General features: G+C 43.7%; 1 protein-coding gene across 4 annotated transcripts in view; it reads right to left on the reverse strand.

The window, feature by feature from the left end:
* LOC147030596 (uncharacterized) overlaps positions 1-12,186 on the reverse strand; it is a 94,301-nt gene that overhangs the window by 26,369 nt on the left and 55,746 nt on the right. For 3 of the 4 annotated variants that reach the window (XM_085874829.1, XM_085874828.1, XM_085874830.1), the window contains 2 exons: positions 4,264-4,335; positions 3,899-4,079 (listed from right to left, as the gene is read on the reverse strand). The gene's annotated coding sequence lies outside the window, so the exon portion shown is untranslated. Of the gene's footprint in view, positions 1-3,205; positions 4,080-4,263; positions 4,336-12,186 lie in introns of those variants that run through there. The other variant, XR_015056453.1, reaches the window with a different exon arrangement.

A 12,186-nucleotide genomic window follows, 5' to 3' on the forward strand; every position in this document is an offset into this window, starting at 1 on the left:
GTGGATGAATTTTTAAACACTCATCCGAACTCTCTCTTCCTCATACGTGGCGATTTCAATTGTCACCATGAAAATTGACTGGGAGTTGGTTCCTCTCTCACTGACCATGGCACTTCAGCAGACTTATTTGACTCCATGCGACCGACTCGATCTGTGAACTTTCCTACCCAGATCTCTCCCAATGGCAAATCCTCCCTTCTGGACTTGGTGATGATAAACTTCCCTGCAAATTTTTCCTGCTCTTGCTCTGCTCCAGTTGGTTCAGTGATCATATGCTTGTCGGAGTCAACATCTCTCCGGCTATTCTCAGAGAGCTGCCTCAACTCCGGCGAGTATGGCAGTTCACTCAGGCAGAATGTGAGGGCTTGCAAGCAGCAACCATCTCTCTTCAGGACTCGTCTCCTACATCTCCCACCCCTGAGAATAATTCAGCCTGGGAATTCTTCCACAGAAACCTACTCTCTCTTATGCACAGATCAATCCCATGTCGTCTTCAGTTATCCTTCCCTTCCTCCCACCCATGATGCACTGAATCTTGTGGTGAAGCTGAATGATTTTAAAGAACTTGCCTTCTCTTCCTGGAAGGCGAACTCGAATGAAAGCAATTTCAGTGCATTCCAAAAAGTCCACAACAAGTGTGTATCCACTCTCAGAAGAGCTAGGAAACTACATCTGTCCAACCTCAAGATTAAACTTTCAAACTTGTGTCCCTCCTCTAAAATCCCGCGGCACCTTGTAATTCAATCCGTTTCTGGAGTATGCTCCCCTTCTCTCCCTTCCCTCTCTTCAAATGGCACCACAGCCGACTCCGCCTGTAATAACGCCGAATGCCTCAATTCTGTTTGCTTCCGAATCTTGTCCCCAACCCCTCGCTCTCTGTAACCAACATACCCAGCTGTACCCCACTGCTCGTGGACTCTGTGTCTTCTGCACCTGAGAAGGTGGAGAAATTCCTGGCAACCCTCGACTGATTAAGCAACTGGACTGGATGGCATCAGCTCACGTGTCCTAAAAAGCTGCTCTTGCATCTCCTCTTCCTGTGCAACTTGTTCAGGGTGCCGACTATTCATGAAGGACACCGTGGGATCTTTATCGTCCACCAACTAATGCCAGCAGACTAGACACTCAGTTTAACGTCCATCCAAGGATTGCTTCAACCTGCATAAAAAAAAAAACACCAGAATGACAGTTTGTACCTGGGCTAAGATTCAAACCCAGGTGAGACGGCTCAGAGTGTGCGTACCTCTTGGCTATCCAGCCCAATGCAATGACGGTGCCAGTTTCCGGTTTACCTGCTTTAAGAGATGACATCACACTGAAATTTTCACGAGGTGTTTCTTGTTAAATGGAAGGCAGCTTCTCTGAGATAGCTTTTGAGCCGTTGCGCTCACGATTATCATCTGAAACGCTTGAAAGATACGAGGTCCTCGCTCCTCCAAAAATTTCAGGTTTAAAGTAGTCGCCACATTCACACTCATGGTGGTTCCATTAATTTGACGGTGCATGGTCCGCATTAAGTGGTTCAAAGAGATCACAGACAATAAGGAAGATTCTTTCAGCATGAGATTATGAGTTCCAGATATCTCAACACATCAACCATGCCGGAAGACATTAAAAAAAAAAAAAGAAGAATATTTCTTTGGATTAATAAATCCATCCAGGTGATGAAGCAGAAAAAAAACCCAAAAAAAAAACAGAAAACTTAACAGGAGGAATAAACAAGAAGGCAGACCATTCAGAAACAATGGGACAACTATAAAGGTTCCCCTGAGCACTTCACATTGAATAAAAGGTCAGGCCATTGTGAGGACGAACAGGAAAGTTACAGCCTCGGCACCAAGATATCAAACCCGCGCATCGTGCTCCCTGCAGGGCCGGGTGGAAAGGGCAGAAGAGCAGCGGAGTCTGGCTGTAGGGCGTGGGAAGGTAGGTTCCCCAAAACGGGCCCTTTAGCAACAAGTTTCCTTCGATTCACAGGCACAGGCATCTTCGCTTCTCAGTACGAGTCTTTGTTCAGACTGAAAAATGAACTGAAAGAGATGGAGTGATTGAAAGGGATCTGCTGGACTTATTAAAACACCAGGATGTCAGCGTGGAGACAATGGATATCCCCTGTGAGTAGGTAATTGAAAGTTACACCAAATCATGAACATGAAATGAAAACATTTGATGTCATCCACGTCACAAAACACAATCTATTTGTCTTCTTGTTCTTCTTTCGTACGCAGCACATGGCTGCGGGCGGCATTGTTTTCTGCGGGTGCCAGATGTGCCACCGATGCAGTGGCCCCCGATGTAGGTCAGGGGAGGAATTCGTAATTTGGCTACGGTGCCGGACGAAAGACACCGTGGGATCTTTAACGTCCACGAGCTGACGCTGGCACACAGGACAACCGGGTTGACATCCATCCGAGGACCTAATCCTCCCCGGAGTGTTTATTTGTGACGTTTTCTTGACTTTCCTTTGTGCCTATGTGGTTATTTTGTGAACATGACTTTTTTTTTTTTAAACTGCAGGAGTCGAGGCTCACTGGAGAGCAGAGCAGCAACGGGAAATGATGAAATGGGGGCAAAGGCAAAACTGTGGGCCAACAACAAAACGATGCATCACACGGACCACAGCAGACAGAGGAGAAGAGTTGCAGGAGGAGTGGGAAGAGGGTCTCAGCAGATGGAATAAAGGTCGCTCGAGGAAATTGGAGAGACCATGAGGTGGCGGTGGGCAGCGGATATAAAATCCTGTAACATGAGCCAGATTTATCTCAGATAAAGCTTTTATTTTGTTATTTAAAGCTATAATTAAAGGATAACCAGAAATATTTGAACAGGAGGAGGGGGACATGTAGCCCAATTATGCTTCATCGACACTGGATTAAATTAATCGATTAATTTTCTCATCTTATATTGTACTAACCTGGAATTCTTGTCGTTAAACTTAAAGTTTACATCCACAACAGCTTCTCATCCACTTACTGTCCTATATAATGAAGGCAATTACACAAGATACCCACACATCGGGCTGACAGGATGGTGTCGAGGTACGCACACTCACCTCCACGCTGGTTCGCCTGGGTTCGAATCTCGATCCAGCAAGAAACTGCCATCCCGGTGTTTCACAGGCAGGGTGATTCATCAATGTGTGTGTGTGCTGTTCCTCGGATGGACCGTTAAATCGGGTGTCCCGTCTGCCAGGATTAGTTTGGTGGACTTTAAAGATCCCATGGTGTCCTTGATCGTGAAGAGTCAGCGAGCTATTGCTGGCATCCTGAACAAATTCCAAATGCTTGGCCTAACCTACAGAGGGCACTGCATCAACATCATAGCTGTGCCCTCAGCCAATGATGCGACTCACAGCCTTTTACAGAACAAGAAGACCAGCACATAGCCGAATGTGAGAGATGCAAATTGTGATCTTTAATGTCCACAACCTAAATGCAGATGCGACGTCCGGCTTAAATTCAAGGACAGTATCCTCCGAGATGCACACCCCTATCATAGGCACTACATTCAGGAGGATAGTTTTGGTCGGATTCAACTTTCCAGGGGAACACTTATGAAACCAGACAGCCTCGAAGTGAGCATTCTATCAAACTGAGCTATTCTGCTGTCCCTCAGCCAACAACATCATGGAGGTCTAACCACCTAGCGTGGACTTGTATGTAACTGGGCTCGACTCTGCTTAGCTCGCAAGATCTTCGGGGATTTAGCGCATTCAATCATGGAGTTGTAGTCTTTGGGAAACGTTCTTTTTTTTAAACATGGGTCTTGTTTAATTTCACGGTATGTAAAAACAATGTTATGTCTTATTTATTCAAGTTAGCAGATAATCAAACGGACGTCTCCCAAGATGTGTTAGACAGCTTGGTACACGAAGCCAATGGCGAGTCCTGCAACCCACCCGGAACAACAACTTGATCCTGCGTCAATCATGGCTCCGCAGGTCCTGCGGGACACTGATATCATCTCTCGCTCTCACCACACCCACTCTCACAAGCTTCAAAAGGTGCCAGGGCAAGGTCTCCAAGCTTGCAGTGGTGAGCTTGGCCAGGGGGCGGAAGCAGCAAAAGCAATCTTGTAACCTATAGGGAACGCAGTAAAAGTCATGGTCTCATTGAAGCGTTGCAAAAAGAAACAAAAAGAAAACTCCATCGCAGCACTCAAGGCAACATTTGCTCTGCTGTTCCAAGTTTTCCTCCAAACTTTACAATTGGGGCTTAAAGGGGACACTTGATCCTTGACTTAAAGTAGAGGAAAAAACAAAACCTTAGTGATGGCGATGGGTGTGCAAAGACACCTCTGTCTTGGCTGTTGGGCATAAGAATGTTCATATCCCTCCTTGAAAGGGTGTTGGGAAGAAAGAAATAAGATACTGAATAATAATAATAATAAAAATAAAAATAAACTACATGAGTTTATATCAAAGGATTATGAAAATAAACATCCAAATTTCAACCTTGATGTTCACATATCTGCCATTGCTCTGAGGGGTGGGAACATTATCCACCCAGCAACTATCTTAAGCTATGGGTGCATGTGTAAAGGAAGAATGTAGCAATGATGAATCAGTAGTTCAATATGCTTCCTAAAACAGCTATTACGTTGTCCAGAATGATTTAGCAAAGAGGAGCGTGGAAGGGGAGAAGCTTCCAGAGGGACTTGCCGCAGACCACCACCCAAATATGGCAGTATGCAATACCCGTGAGGATTTTCACAAGTTTACATTAACACGAGCCTCGTGGATCTGGAATATAAAAATAAGAATAAATCACAGCAAGCCTCGTTGAACTGGCATACATCCATGCAAATGCCAAAGGGAACATGCAGTACTTTGTAAGGATGATTGAGCAGCCATCTAATCAAGTTGATATGTTGAGTGTCAGTGCCATTCAAGGGTTGGGAGGATGGTCTACAGCCTCAAACACCTACAGGTATACACACTTGCCTCTAAGCTGTCTCGCCTGGGCTCGAATCCTGATGCAGCTATAAACTGTCATCCCAGTGTTTCACAGGCAGGGTAATTCATCAATGTGTGTGCCATCCCTTGGATGGACATTAAACTGGGTGTTCCGTCTGCTGGTAGTAGTTGGTGGAGGTTAAACATCCCATGGTGTCCTTTGTCAAGAGTAGGAGAGCAATCGCCGGCACCCGGAACAAATTCTAAATTCATGTCCTAACCAGCAGGGGGCATTGCTGATGCTACCCCACATCCTTGTGCTGCATTACGAAAGAAGAAGTGCCATTCTTATGTATACCACTATCCACCATCCACCATCCATTGCGACCATACTCTGTACAGAGCATCGGTGCTGCCGAAGCAGTCTCCTTGGCTATTGGGCACAATCCTGGACGGTACTGAGAGTGCTGTGAAGTGTGGTGGTACCATCTCTGACTTATTTCCAGTTATTACTGGAGTTCGCCAGGGGTGTGTACTGGCCCCCACACTTTTCAGCACTTGTATGGACTGGATTCTGGGGAGGATGTCGGAGAGATCAAGCTGCGGTGCATCGTTTGGGAATGTCAAGATCTCGGACCTTGATTTTGCAGATGATGCAGTCATCTTTGTGGAGACTTTAGACATCCTTTTGGGGGCCCTCAAGGTGCTGAATGAGGAGTCGGAGCCGCTGGGATTACGGGTTTCTTGGGTCAAAACTAAGATCCAGGCTTTCGGTGACATCTTGGATGCTGCTGTCCTGTCTGTGTCTGTTTGTGGTGAGGATGTTGAGGTCGTGGAGAGATTCACTTACCTTGGCAGTGATATTCATGTCTCTGCTGGCTGCGAGTCAGAGGTCAATAGACGTCTGGGACGGGCCTGGGGAGTCATGGATTCACTGGATCATGGGGTGTGGCGCTGCCAGTACCTGTGCGGGAGGACGAAAGTCCGAGTCTTCAGGTCCTTGGTACTTCCAGTCTTGCTCTATGGATGCGAGACTTGGACTCTGACCAAGGATCTGAGACGGAGACTTAATTCCTTTGGTACCAGGTCTCTTCGGAGAATCCTTGGCTATCGCTGGTCGGATTTTGTGTCCAACGAGTGGTTGCTGAGAGAGACTCGGATGAGATTTGTTACCTGCATAGTCCGTGAGCGTCAGTTGCGGCTGGATGGACATGTGGCTCATTTTCCTGACGCTGATCCTGCTCACCAGATTCTCTCAGCGAGGGAGTCTCATGAGTGGAGGAGGCCAGTGGGCCGACCACATGCCTCGTGGTTGCAGCAGGTTGACCATCATCTCAAGGAGATGGGGATGGGCCTGGCATCTGCCTGGGGGATGGCCAGACGGAGGCCCCTGGAGTACTGGCGGAAAGTGGACGCAGCGACGCGCTGTTCTGGCACATGCTCCCATACCTGACCTGACCTGACCTGGACGGGTCGTCACTCTGACGCAGGATACTCAAATGGCTCAATCATCCCAGCAAGCTGGTACTCATTTTGCCGACCTCAGAAGGATGACAGGCTGAGTCAACCCCACCTGGTATTAATTCAACAGCCGAGAGGGATTTGAACTCAGGATCCTGGGATCCCAAGCCCACCACCCGAACCATTAAACCAACACCAGGCTTGTGTGACACCACAAGTAATCAATTTCAACATACTGCAGCGTAAGGTTCCACAACGGCAAGAAATTGGGACTTACAAACTAATATGTGAAGGAAGCATCTCAAAATGCAAAATCCGTCCGCGTCCACTTTGTACTCAAACTAAACTTGACAAAAACAACAGAAAAAAATTAAAATATATTATAATTTATTACTTGGTGTTCTCCAGATTCTCATAATAATAATAAAGATTCGTTGAAAATTCGATGACAAAAGCTCAAATGGTAAACTAGAAAGCATCTCAAAATGGAAGTGGACAAAATAAGGAAACACTGAAGCGAATACAAAACCCAGCTGTCTCGCACTGTGCAGCAGTGGATGGATTGATAAAGGGCTATTTGTACTCACTGTGATTTTACCCTTTGACATTTGGACCCAATTATTAATTAGTCTTCTTCATATTCTCAAAATAAACGTTTGTTGAAATTTTGATGACAAAAGCAAAGCTCAAATGGTAAAAGGGTTATGGGACGGACGCATGCACGCACACACACTTTTGATGTAATCGTACTCTCAACACCATATTTTTTGCTGTATCACCTGACTTCACTCGTATGCTTTCTCTCATTACCTTCACCCCCTCCAAATGGAAACTGCAAGCAAAAACAAAATCTCTCACGGTCTTCATTGTGTGGAGTTCAGAATTAGTTCTCAAATTTAGTTAACCGAGAACCTCAAGTTAACACATTGAAATCCCAAAATAATATAACTTTATTATAGTTATTCATTCTGATTCATCAATGAGCTCATTTGGTAGCTAACTCATCTCGAAGCTCTCTGGACATGCATTCGTTCTCCCGTGGACTAGACTGAGATCAAAACTGCTCTTCTGGTGCACTGCTCATATGGAGTGCTGCATCTGGGAGGACACCATCCTTCAGCTGAAGACGTCCCATTTGCATTCATGTGCTGCACGTTAAATATGGCATGGATGGTATATTTTGAAAGGAGTAGGCCATTGTGTGTCAGTATCCATGGCTCAATTACCTTGTGATTAAAAGGGATTTATAAGGTCATGAAAAGAGGGGGTATTGGATGCCAAGTTGAGTCCAAATTGGCTCCTCTTGTCCAAATTTCCTGATATATTTTCTAAACTTTTATTTTATTTTCAGGTATGTGTACCTTCCTGTTTTTATACTTCATAATACCGCTTCTCTCCCATCCCATATATATATATATATATATATATATATATATATATATATATATATATATATATATATATATATATATATATATATATATATATATATATATATATATATATTGCTTTGTTTGGCCTTTTTCTTGCCGTTTGTTGCTCCGTTCTTTGCCAATTGAAAACTGCTCGATGTATATCTGCTCTGACTGCCGGGATTAGTCGGTGTACCTTAAAGATCCCACATTGTTCTTCTCCAACAGTTGGCGAGCTGTCACCGGCACCCCGAAACAAATCACAAATTCCTGCCAGAACCAACTCTGGTCGCATCACAGACCTGGCCAGGTGTTTGCTGAAAGACTTCGGCCAAAAATGTTCCCTGGCCGACTTCTGCTCCTGCTTCTTAATTAAAGACCCCCCAATTAAACCCTCAAGAAGGTGGGATTCATTGGGACGATAAAACAAGTAGTACGAGTGTTTTTTATAAGTCTGACTTTTTTTTTGTTGTTGTTTTACATTTTCCACTCACTCTATTCCATTGGTTACACAAGTACTCTTTGATTCAGCTCTTTTTGCCGTTTCCTCCAATACTTTGCCGTTCTGTCAAACAACAGAGATCCCTTTCCAAATATTTCTTTAAGAATTTTACAGAAACCCCATAAACGCATGGGTGAAACGTGTTCATCTCTGTAACGTCAATAATAGGAGAAAGGCTCGTTTGATTTCTCTACATCCAGAATGCATTTCTGACAATTTAATAAAAAAAACCTACCTATAAAGAGTGAGACCCAAAATGAAATTGCACGTTTTTCAGGAATTTTGTCTAGACAAGCTGGTATCAGATATACAGCACGAGAGTATGGAACATTTTGATCCGTTTCCCTTTCATTTTGAATCATTAGCCAGGAGTAATCTTGAACAATTCCATCAGGCCAAATGAAAGGCCTCGTACCAGATAAACTCTGTTTGGTTCAGAAGATGAAAGGGAGAAAGCAATTGGATCTGGCGTTTCATGTACCGCAACGGCTAAGCCAGGGAATGCGAGTTTGAAGGTAAATCACCCTTCTGGATTGATCTCCAGTCTGGCAGGAGCAAAATGAGCACGAAATCTTCACTAGAATTCATAAACTTCGCTCTTACATCAAACCCTTGCGTGTGCCTTTGGAGCGTGCCGATGGTATGCTCAAACGAGTTTAAGCTTATATTTTTAGCTCTTCCACAAAAGTAAAAATCTGTATAGAAAGTATTTTTTAAAACCTACGATCAACCGGAGCCAAGAATTTGGACAATTCAGGATAAAAAGGCTGAAGGCCTGCTGTCTAATCCAATAGGCACCTAGGTCAATCCAGGAAGATAATAACGACACTTTGTAAAGGAGGTCTAATGCTTTGCTGTCATTCAAAGTCCTCTGATGATTGTGAACCGCCTGGATAATGTAATGCTTTGAGTTCTTCCTGCAGAACAGGAAAAAGCAAAGGTTTAAATTCGACATCCTCAGGTCATAACATCCTCATCTTTCAATTGATCCACATTTATGCTTTCCAATAAACCTTACAGTCTCTGGATAATCAAAGTGTTGTCTGTTTTTATTCATTGGTTGTAGTGATAAAAGGATCATTAAGTAGTAGGTACGTATGCTATGAGACAATGGATAAAGCAACACCATGTATGGGATTTGGATTTGCGATCCCAGCACCATGAGACAATTGCTCAGACCATTCGAGTACCAAACAAACCACCCGAATGCTTTTCATAACCACACGCTTTATCAACCACGAGCATGGATCGCTCACTACGCTCGCCTCTCCACACGTCGTTACAGACACTTACATTACAGATTTACACCAATCATCATACAAACATTTCTTTTGTACAAAATTATATTATATTTGTTTGGAATTTATTTGGAACATAAAAAGGTCCAAGTGGTCTAAAGCTCTAAGTTGCCTCATATGTCTAAGGCCTGTAAGGGGTCGAAATGGTGTTAAGATATAAGGGGTCCACAGGGAATTATGGGGTGTAAAGGTCTGAAGGTTATCGCGATCAAAAGGGTATAAAAAGTGAAAAGGATGAAGGGATCTAAAGGTGTATAAAGTGTTGAAAGGGTCTTAAGGGTATAAGGGATCTTAAAGAGTCTTGTAGGGTCTTGTAGGTCTTTTTCATTCAGCATTCAGCAAGACATTTCAGCTTCTCATTTAAACAAATTTGCAAAATTTCTTAAAACACGTTTTCACTTTGTCATAATGGAGTATTTTGTGTCGATCGGTGACAAAAAAAATTGCAAATTTAATCCATTTTAAATTCAGGCTATAACACATTAAAATGTGAAAAAGTCAAGGGGGTGTGAATACTTTCTGAAGGTACTGTAAGTGCTCCATGAGAAGGACAATAAAGATTTGAGTATTTCATTAAAATGAGGGTAGTTTTCCAGAAATGAATTTCAGAATTGCATCAGGATTTGATGATGACGCCCTGTTACGGAAAATAGTATTAAAGTTGTGTTGGATCGGTCGCGAGAGTAGACAGGGTCACACCTGTAATCATTTCGGAATAGGCCTGGTGTTGGCTTAACAGTTAAGGTGGCTGACTTAAAATCTTAAGATCTTGAGATGAAGCCCCTTTTTTACCGTTGAATTAACACCAGGAGGGTTGACTCAGCCTGTCATCCTTCCGAGGTCGACAAAATGAGTACCAGCTTAATGGTAACAGGGGGCAATGCATCAGCAGCACAGCCGTGCCCCCAAAAATGATGCAGCCAAGCAGCCACTGGCTGCATAGAATAAATAAATAATGTTGGAATGAGAGATCTTGCTGAATAACTCAATTCACATAACAGTAACACATGCTTTGCGATTGTTGGAATAATACAGGGTGTTCTAAAAAGACCTGGACAACTTTGGTTGTTAATATATTTAGTACCACAAATGATACAACGATTCCCTTTGTTTTATACAATACAGAAGCTCATAAAGTTGCTTTAGTTCAGGTCTGGTGGTTTAATTATAAAAGAAAATGGCCACTCCACAGGAAAAAGCTCAGTGTGTCAAATGGTTCATCGAGACGAGATCAGACACGCAAGTTCAGCGTAATTTCCGTACAACGTATGGAAGGAATTCGCCATCATGGACTAGTATCAGAGACTGGTACAAGAGGTTTAAGGAGACTGGAAGTTGTCAGAAACAGAAAAGTACCGGTCGACCAAGCACAAGTGCAGTACGTTGAACGAGTGCGTGAATCATTTCAACAAAGTCCCAGAAAATCAATGACACATTCAGAGAACTGGGACTACCAACCACCGCTGTACACAGGATTTTGCATAAAAGACTGAAGCTTTATGTCTTTAAGGTGCAGATTCTGCAGGAACTCAAACCAAATGATGGATCCAAATGCAAGGTGTTTGCCTTGGAAATGCTCCTGAATAGGGTTATGTTTACAAAGGAAGCTTGCTTTCATGCATCAGGGAAGGTCACCCAGCACAATGTGAGGATCTTTGGCTCTGAAAACCCCCACCTGGTCATTGAACACATGCACGACAGTCAAAAGGTCAATGTGTGATGTGGCCTTCTTGATGACTGCAATGTGGATCTGTTTTTCTTTGCGGAGCATGCAGTCACCAACAATTTACATGGACAAGTTGGAAGGATTTGCCTTCCCACAGATTGAAGACATGCAACCCAACATCATTTTTCAACAGGACAGTGCTCCCCTTCGTTGGGCCTTAGTTGTTCGAGCTGTCCTGAAAGAAAAATTTCCAGGTTGCTGTATTGACCGAGACGGACTGACTGCCTGGCCCACATGATCATGAGACATACCCCCCCTGATTTTTTTTTCTGTGCGGGTTTGTCAAAGATGTCTACAACACCAAGGTGGCAAACCTGCAGGATCTTCATTCTCGGATCACAGCTATATGTGCACTGGTGGACGTAAGCATGCCGAGCCAAACGTGACAAGAACTCGTGTTCTGCCTTGATGTCCTGCGCGTATTGATGGTGTGTAAAAAACCTTACAAGTTTCTTTATCATACAAACCAAAGGGTGTCATTGTATCATTTGTGGTTCTAGATATATTAACAACCAAAGTTGGCCGGGTCTTTTTAGAACACTCGATACTGCATCAGCATGAAAAATGTAACTTTCATGCCAATAACCGATCACACTACTCTCTAAGCTGAATTGGTTATTACCTCTGCCACTGAAGGTAGACGGAGGTGATGATTTCACCCCTGTTTGTCTGTTGTCTGTGTGTGAACAGGAGATCTCAAAAAGTTATGGAAAGATTCGGACAAAATTTGGTGGACTGGTTGGGTGTGTGATGAGAACAAATTGGTTCGATTTTGGTGAAGATCCAGATCCAGCCAGATACGATAATTTTTAAAAATTCATCAAGTGATTCTTCACCATTGAGAGAAAGAGCCAAAAATGATATATGGCCCGATATTTCAAAATGTTGGATGG

Source organism: Eptatretus burgeri, chromosome 3 (genome assembly GCF_056783735.1).
Source record: "Eptatretus burgeri isolate ZD-2024b chromosome 3, Ebu_testis_v1, whole genome shotgun sequence".
NCBI classification, from domain to species: Eukaryota; Metazoa; Chordata; class Myxini; order Myxiniformes; family Myxinidae; genus Eptatretus; species Eptatretus burgeri.